At 47.5% G+C, this 9,614-nt stretch overlaps 1 pseudogene; it reads right to left on the reverse strand.

Moving 5' to 3' along the window:
* Positions 1-6,130: 6,130 nt before the first annotated feature.
* Positions 6,131-7,042, reverse strand: LOC137750458 (zinc finger protein 892-like; annotated as a pseudogene).
* Between the last annotated feature and the right edge of the window lie 2,572 nt (positions 7,043-9,614).

Here is a 9,614-nt window from a genome sequence, read left to right on the forward strand (position 1 = left end):
CACGGGGCCAAACGCAGACCGCTGAGCACCGTGCCCACAGCAGAAGTTTCCATCTGCAACTGTGTACCCAGCTCCCGGGGGCCGAGAGGCCTGGCATCTGCCCCCCCCACACTCGCTGTGGTTCAGGGTGTTCGTGCGGAAGGGCTTCAGCAATAGGAATACCAGCCCCACCCGAGATGCTTCACGCTGCTCCCCTCTGCAGACAGACCCTGAGTCTCCCAAACGACAGGCCTTTCTTTCCTCCTGCCCACACCTGGCTCCAGGGTTAGGGTCTCAAGCCCCCTCCTCCGATCCCCAACATCCTCCATCCCCAGAGCTGCCTGCAGACGCCCTCACCTGCCCCACCTGCCCGCTGCCTTCTCTGCACCTGCGTGGAGGCTCCCAGGTGCTGGGATACAACGGTTCAAACCCGCAGAGTTCTCTCTGCGTGTGGGGCTTTCTAGCTGGGCCCTTCGTGTGGCCCCACAGTTCTCGCCCTCATGGTCCTCACCAGTGGTCTTCTCCCCCTTTATCACCCCCGTTCCTTCAGGAAACATTTACTGAGCACCAAGAAGTCACCGGCCTCCGGGCCACACACCAGTGACAGTAATCACACAGAGGTGACAGCTCCTGCTGGGCCCACAGGACCAGCTCCTCGGGCTGCGCACTGCTCGACTCTAGGGGACACGTCACATGGAAGCTGTGACAACGGGGCCCCCAGAGCTGCTAAGGGCACAGCCTGTGCGACCCACGGAGCCCCAGCCCCGCTTCAGGGAGTGAAGGGTCCAGTGGGGAAGCGGGAGAAGTCAACACGGTGACGAACCAGGGGTCCACGGGGGGCGACGGGGGCTGTGAGGACAGGGGCTCACCCCACCCCCTCCTCTCAGGAGGCACTGCCAGTCACATCCCAGAAAACAGCCCCCGGGGCACATGGCCCTCACCTCCTCCCGCCTCCCCACCGGCTCCCAGACATTCCCTGCATCGGGCCTCACCCCTCCTCTCCTCTCCCTCCTGGTGACCCCTCCTCCTCGGGCCCGATTCCATTCTCCCCTGTGTCCTCCAGAGTCTTAATCCAATGACCACGACTCTTCTGTCTTTGCCCTTTCCCCCCTTGTGATACTCTGATTTAAATAAGAAATATATATTTGGTCTTCCTCCCTACTTCTGGCGCACAGAGTTCCTAAAAACCCTTGGATTTTCCTAAGGGATAAGAACAGAGGAGCATCTTTTAATATTTGGGCTTTTGTCCTCGGTTTCTGAAATAGCTCCAGGGCCATACAGGTGAGAGGAACGTCTTGTTACTCATAACAAATCCCTCAACCACACCTGAGTTCATGTTAATGCGGAAAACTCCTAAGGATGGGGCTGGATGTCAGGGGAACAAGCATGTGACGAGAGGGTGAGAACCTTCACCCCCAGCACCTGAGGGGCGGGGGGAGGCTGGGGTTCAGCCAGTCACCCAAGGTCAGTGACTCGACCTAGCACGCCTACGTAATGAACCCCCATAAAAACGCAGAAACGGAGGTGCTGGGGGGTGTCTGCCTGGAGAGGAAAGCCCTGCACCCCTCCCCCACTCCCCCTGCCCTGTGCCTCTCTTCCGTCGGGCTGATCCTGAGTTGTCGCCTTCTACATGAACCAGGGATCTGCTAAGTAAACCGTTTTCAGAGTTCCGGGAGCCACTCTACCAGATCAATGGCACCCGCGGAGTGGGTCGTGGGAACCCCAATTTAGAGACGGTGGGACAGAAGCACGGGTGACAGCCCGCACTTGTGATTGGCGTCTGAGGTCGGGGCAGGGGGCGGCCCTGCGGGGACTGAGCCCTTACCCTGTGGGTCCGATGCTAAGTCCAGGGGGACAGTGTCAGAATGAGTTAAATTGCGGGCACCCAGCTGGCGTCAGAACGGTCAGAAGTGAGGCGTCATGAAGCAGAGCAACACAGCCGCGTTCCTTCCCAGACTATCCCTCCTGCCCGTAGCCCGCAAGGCTGCTGCCGCCTCTCCTGCCTTCACAAAGATGCTCTGGGTGCCTTGCTCCCTCTCGCTTCCGCCCTCTCCTTCCCTTACTGGGCCTTTTCTGTAAAGAAAACCCTACACACTCACCTCCAGTCACCCCACACCCACCCTCTCTGGCTCTTCTGCAGCTTGTCCTCCTGAGCCCAGCCCAGCCCTCCGCCCACGTGGGGACACAAGGGAGAGTAATGGGGTTAATGCGGGACCTCAGAGAGATTTCACAGGGGATTTTTGAGCTGAGTCTCAGCAGATGCAGAGGTGGGTCTGCCTGCGGACAGGGAGACCAGGATGCACACAGGCTGGGGGACAGAAGGGAGTCCACACCCCTGCGGGCGGGTCCTCTGGCCGTCAGGGAAGGCGGGAGATGCCACCAGAAAGGCAGACAGAGCTCTGCGATCCTTCAGCAAACGCGGACACGCTGGGCCAACGGGTCAAACCGCTGCCCCTCGAACTCCCTCTTGCCTCCCTCCCGTCCAAGACTGTTCTTTCCAAACGGTCGCGATGGTTCCTCACGTGTCTCCTCACTTTTCCACTCAGCTTCTCACAATCACCCTCCATCATGTTACGAGTTCAGTAACTAAGCTTCCCGTGTACCCTTTGATGCCAACAGATCAGAATTTATCCTGTGTTGCAGGAGTTTGTTTCCATAGCTCCCTCTCCAAATGGCCTGTAAGTGCCTTAGGTGAGAGCTTCTCTCCCAGCACAAAGGCAGTACTATCTAGTATACAGTAGGTACAAAATAATGCTCACTGACAGAAACAAGGAGCAACTGTGGTGCCAACAGCTCAAACTTACAGAGCGCTCCACATGTCACTAGATACCCTGCCGATACTCCACGTGCCCCGTTTCACTGACTCCTCACAACTCTGCGACAGCTACTATCATTAGCCCATTTTCCAGAAAAGGAAACCGTGAGAGATCAGGTAACACATCTAAAACAGAGTCTGGATTTGAACCCGTCTGGCCCCAAAGTTTAAGCTCTTCACATCCTACCTTCCAAGAAGGAAAAAACCCCAGCTGATAAAGATGGCTCAACCTGAACAGAGGAGTTAAAGCCATGTGAAAGCCATCGCCCGGCGCTGAGACTTCACCAAGGAAGCGGAGGAGGAGACCTGCTCACCTTCCACAGGACTGGCAGGAACACGGCTTCCATGGCCTGGTCTCTGAGGTGGTGCAGGATCCTGGCCATCAGGCTAAGCTGAAGGAGAGGACAAGAGAACACGTAAGGCCAGCCCCGATTTGAAGCTCTCTCACCAGGCAGCCCTGGGATAGGGAATTCCAACAGGGCCAATGAACCTCATCTAAACACCCCAATCACTGAAAGCAGCAACTCAAACAGACATTTGTACTCCCATGTTCCTCACAGCATTAATCACAAGAGCCAAATAATGGAGGCAACCCAAGCATCCCGGACAGATGAATGAATAAACAAGTGGTGGTCTACAGACAACAGAATATTATTCAGTGTTAAATAGGAAGGAAATTCTGAAACCTGCTACAACATGGATGCACCTTGAGGACGTTATGCTAAATGAAATAGGCCAGACATAAAAGGACAAATATTGTATGATTCCACTTATATGAGGTACCTGGAGTAGTCAAATTCATAAAGACAGAAAGTGGAAGGGGCTTCTCTGGTGGCGCAGTGGTTAAGAATCTGCCTGCCAATGCAGGGGACACGGGTTTGAGCCCTGGTCTGGGAAGATCCCACATGCCGCGGAGCGAATAAGCCCGTGAGCCACAACTACTGAGCCTGCGCGTCTGGAGCCTGTGCTCCGCAACGGGAGAGGCCGCGACAGTGAGAGGCCCGCGCACCGCGATGAATAGTGGCCTCCGCTCGCCGCAACTGGAGAAAGCCCTCGCACAGAAACGAAGACCCAACACAACCAAAAATAAATATAAATAAATAAATAAATTTATTAAAAAAAAAGAAAGTGGAAGGGTGCTTTCCAGGGGCTGAGTAGAGGGGAAAATGGAGAGTTGGTGCTTAATGGGTGCAGAGATTCAGTTTGAAGATGAAAAAAGTTCTGGAGATGGACCATGGTGGTGGCTGCACAAGAATGTGAATGGGGGCTTCCCTGGTGGTGCAGTGGTTAAGAATCCGCCTGCCAATGCAGGAGACACGGGTTCCAGCCCTGGTCAGGGAAGATTCCACACACTGCGAAGCAACTAAGCCCATGCGCCACAACTACTGAGCCTGTGCTCTAGAGCCCGCGAGACACAACTACTGAGCCCACATGCCACAACTACTGAAGCCCACGCGCCTAGAGCCCATGCTCCGCAACGAGAAGCCACCACAATGAGAAGCCCGCACACCACAACGAAGAGTAGCCCCTGCTCGCCACAACTAGAGAAGGCCCGTGTGCAGCACTGAAGACCCAATGCAGCCAAAAATAAATAAAATTTAAAAAGAAAGGGCTTCCCTGGTGGCGCAGTGGTTGAGAATCTGCCTGTCAATGCAGGGGACACGGGTTCGAGCCCTGGTCTGGGAAGATCCCACATGCCGCGGAGCAACTGGGCCCGTGAGCCACAGTTACTGAGCCTGCGCGTCTGGAGCCTGTGCTCCGCAACAGGAGAGGCCGCGATAGTGAGAGGCCCGCGCACCGCGATGAAGAGTGACCCCCGCTCGCCACAACTAGAGAAAGCCCTCGCACAGAAACGAAGACCCAACGCAGCCAAAAATAAATAAATAAATAGATAATTTAAAAAAAAAAAAAAAAAAAAAGAAAAAAAAAAAAGAAAAAAAAAATTCCTAATTTATCCCTCCCCACCCCGACCTCTCCTCTTTAGTAACCAAAAGTTTGTTTTCTATGTCTGTGAGTCTGTTTCTGTTTTGTAAATAATATTTGTATCATTTTTTTTGATTCCACATATAAATGATATCATAGGATATTTGTCTTTCTCTCTCTGACTTACTTCACTTAGTATGATCATCTCTAGGTCCATCCTACCCAAGAAGTTTTTTTTTTTTTTAAGATTTATTTATTATTTATTGATTTTATTTATTTTTGGCTGCATAGGGTCTTAGTTGCAGCATGCAGGATCTTCGCTGTGGCGTGCGGGCTTCTCTCTAGTTGTGGCATGCAGGTTTTCTCTCTCTACTTGTGGCTCATAGGCTCCAGGGCACGTGAGCTCTGTAGTTTGTGGCGTGCAATCTCTCTCGTTGAGGCGTGCAAGATCAGTAGTTGTGGTGCGTGGGCCCAGTTGCCCCACAGCATGTGGGATCTTAGTTCCCCAGCCAGGGACCGAACCCACATCCCCTGCATTGGAAGGCGGATTCTTTACCACTGGACCACCAGCGAAGTCCTCCAAGAAGTTTTAAAATTCCTAATGCTCAGGCTACACCCTAGTCCAATTTAATCAGAAACTCTGGTGCTGGGACCCAGTTTTTTTTTGTTTTTTGTTTTTGCCACACCACGTGGCTTGCAGGATCATAGTTCCCTGACTAGGGATTGAACCTGGGCCCACGGCAGTGAAAGTGCTGAGTCCTAACCACTGGACTGCCAGGCAATTCCCTGGGACCCAGTATTGTTTTTAAAGCTTCTTGGGTGATTTCAATGTGCATCCAAGGTAAATAAATATTGGTTTCAGTGTTTGCAAATGTGCAAATTAGACTGTAGGGACACAGAAATGGAGGATTTTTTGGGCTTAGATTTTTTCCCTCTCTTTTTATTTCCTCTCTTTTTCCCCCCTCTTCTTTTCTTTTTATTTCTCTTTTTATTTCCTCTCTTATTTATTTCCTGGTAATTTTCCTCTTTGGGATCCTGATCCTCCCCACTTCGGCTTCAGGCTGAAACTACTATTTATAGAGCCATCAGCCTCAAACAATGTTCAGTCTGCTCCTCTCATTACTTTTTCCACCGATATTAGATGTTCAGTTCCTTACTGTTTCCCTGACCAAACTAGAGTTTCTCCTTCTGTGCTCCCCTAGAAATTCTCTTCACTGCTTCAGCCATTTGGTTTGTAACTGAGATATTTACATGTACCTCTTGTCCTCCTCCATACCTAATAACATTTCAAGGAAGATGGTCAATTTTTGTGTGACATAGCCTCATATGTTTCTGTAATATGCCCTGTAATATTTAGAGCAGTTCTATGCAATCAGGAGAGAATACATAATTATTTCACGAATTTGCTGCATTCTATTCATCATGAATTTCTTTATGTTGATGAAAGGCTGAATGCACACTGAAGGTTTTCTCACATCTCTTACATTTGTAGGGTTTTTCTCCTGCACGAATTGTCTGGTGTTGAACAAGAAGAGAACTCTGGCTGAAGGCTTTGTCACAATCATCACATTTACATGGTTTCTCTCCAGTATGAGTTCTCTGATGTCCTACATGAGCTGAGCAGTCATGAAAGGCTTTCCCACATTCATTACATTTGTAAGGTTTCTCCCCAGTGTGGGTTCCTTGATGTTGAATAAGAGCTGAACAGTAACTGAAGGCCTTCCCACATTCACTACATTCATACGGCTTTTCCCGTGTGAGTTCTCTGATGTTGAGTAAGGCCTGATCTGTCACTATAGGCTTTCCCACACTCTTTACATCTGTAGGGTTTTTCTCCAGTATGAACCCTTTGATGTTGAATAAGGGATGAGGTGTCATTGAAAGCTTTCCCACACTCCTTGCATTTATAGGATTTCTCTCCGGTATGTATTCTGTGATGTTGGATAAGGTACGTGCTTTGGTTGAACGCCTTCCCACATTCGTTGCACTCACAGGGCTTTTCTCTGGTATGAATGATATGATGTTGAATAAGGGCTGAACGATGACTGAAAGCTTTTCCACATTCATGACACTCGTAGGCTTTCTCTCCAGTGTGGATTCTCTGATGCTGGATAAGTGACGAGCTCCAGCTGAAGGCCTTTCCACATTCAGAACATACATAGAGCTTCTCTCCTGTATGAATCCTCTGGTGTAGGATAAATCCTCTGGTGAGTAGTAACTGAAGGACTTGCCACACTCACTGCACTTCCAAGGCTTTTTCACTGAGTAAACTTTCTGATGTTTAATTGTGTTTGAACCTTCCCTGATTTCATTACGATCCTCCATAGTGTTTCTCCTGAGTTTAATTATGACTTGCCATTTTCCCTGCTGCCTTTGTAATGTGCCTCCACATTCCCAGGCTTTTATCAATCTGAAGTTCCAGGAATCATCCTTTGTAAGTCTTCTTATTATCAGCTCCCTTTCAGATGATACTTCTTCACAAACTTCCTGCTTTGAAAGGGACACTTTCATTTCAGGGACAGATTCAGAATCTGAAATAAATAAAAAGTACAAATGTTTGTGTCCTCCATGCCGAGAGAAAAAAAACTGCTGAGGTGGCAAGAAGTTAAAGGAAATTAAAATGATGTCTATTAAAAATGTTTATTTGAATGTTCTCAGAAAAAGCCTCATGGCAATGGCAGATGACAAAGTTTCAGTGAATAATAGAGATGGGAGAATGATGAATATGAGGCACAATAAAAGGTCAGACATGAGGATGCTCCACCTGAGAAAATGTACAACTGAACAGACTAACCAGGGAAGAGGATAAGCAGACAGGATGAGAATAAATGTTAACATTAAAATAACTGAGGAAGTGGAAGGAGGGATGAAAACACAGGTGGAGATCGGGCAGCTTTGAAAAAGTATTGGACAGAAAAATCACTTATAATAATATCACATGGAGACAACTATTTTTGATTTTTTAAATCATCATCTCTAGTCCTTTTAAGATTTTTTTTTGACGTGGACCATTTTTATTTATTTGTTTGTTTATTTATTTTTATAAATTTACTTTATTTATTTATTTTTGGCTGCATTGGGTCTTTGTTGCTGTGCACGGGCTTTCTCTAGTTGCAGCGAGCGGGGGCTACTCTTTGTTGCGGTGCACAGGCTTCTCATTGCGGTGGCTTCTCTTGTTGCAGAGCGCTGTAGGCGCATGGGCTTCAGTAGTTGTGGCACGCAGGCTCAGTAGTTGTGGCGCACGGGCTTAGTTGCTCCAAGGCATGTGGGATCTTCCCAGCCCAGGGATCGAACCCACACCCCCTGCATTGGAAGGCGAAGTCTTAACCACTAGACCACCGGGGAAGTCCCTCGTCCTTTTTTACAGACAGATTTCTGTTTGTTTAGTATTTGCTTTACATATGATTTTGTGTCTCCACTAACCACTGCCCCCTTCCTCCCTCCTTTCCTTCCCTTCCTTCCTTTTTCCTTTCTTCCTCCCTTCCTTCTTTCCTCTCCATCTCTCTCTCCTTTCTTTTTTCCTCCCTTTTTTGTCAGAGCCAAATTTCTCAAACAGATTTTGGACATTGTCTCATTACGCACCTGCTCCTGACTCACCGCAGTCTGGCTTCTCTCCCCATCACTCAGTTGAAACTGCTCTCATTGAAGTCACTAACCATTTATGTCACCTAAATCCAGTGGATCTTTTTCATTCGTAGTTCATCTGGGCCTCTCAACAGCACTTGACAGTGTTGACCATGCCTTCCTCCTAACAACATTCTCCTGCTGCTGTTTTTCCCCATCTTTATTCAGATATAATTAACATATATTCTCTCTTGACTTCTGCGATTCTAAGCTCTCCAGCTTTTTCTCCTGATCCCTATTTATTTAGAACTTTTCCTGTTGTTTCTTCTTCTGAAATGTTGATGCTTCTTAGTGTTCTGTCTTAGGCCCCCCTCTTTGGCCCCTGCCCTCTCCCATTGCCTTCTTTAAAGACATCATCCATTCCATGGCATTAACTGCCTTTTTTATTGAAATATATTTGACATATAACATTTTGTAAATTTATTTCATTTTTTAAAAGTTTTTTTGATGTAGACCATTTTTTTTAAAAAGTCTTTATTGAATTTGTTACAATATTGCTTCTGTTTTATGTTTTGGTTTTTTGGCCGTGAGGCATGTGGGATCTTAGCTCCCCGATCAGGGATCAAACCCGTACCCCCTGAATTGGAAGGCGAAGTCTCAACCACTGGACCACCAGGGAAGCCCCAACATTTTATAAATTTAAAGTATACAACATGGTGATTTGACACATGTATTTATTGTAATCTGATTGCCACTGTAGCAATAGTTAGCACTTCTATCATTGTCATGTAATTATTTCTTTTTTGTGTTAAAGAGAGTTCTTCAAGCAGAAAATATCTGATACCAGTCAGAAACTTGGACCTAAACTAGGGGTCAGTAAGTTATGGCCCACAGGCCAAATCTGGCCACTCCCATTTATTTACATATTGTTTATGGCTGCCTTCATGCTACAAGGGCAGAGTTAAGTAGTTGCAACAGAAACTATATGGCGCACAAAGCAGAAAACATTTACTATCTAGTCCTTCACAGAAAAAGTCTGCCAACTCTTGATCTATATTTTAAAAAATGAGGGGTGTTGGGAATGGCATAAATGAAAATAAATATAAAAGTCATTTTTTCTTTTTCTTGTTGACAGCTGTGTTTTTTAAAATTTTTATTGGAATATAGTTGATTTGCAATGCTGTGTTAGTTTCTGCTGTATAGCAAAGTGAATCAGTTATACATTTTTTCTTATTTTTAATTGCTGTAAGAGACAATTGACTGTCTTAAACAAAAATAGTAGAAATGTATTGTGGTTTTACAGCATCTGCAAAGGTAAAATGCATGACAACAA

This window comes from Eschrichtius robustus, chromosome 16 (genome assembly GCF_028021215.1).
Source record: "Eschrichtius robustus isolate mEscRob2 chromosome 16, mEscRob2.pri, whole genome shotgun sequence".
NCBI classification, from domain to species: domain Eukaryota; kingdom Metazoa; phylum Chordata; class Mammalia; order Artiodactyla; family Eschrichtiidae; genus Eschrichtius; species Eschrichtius robustus.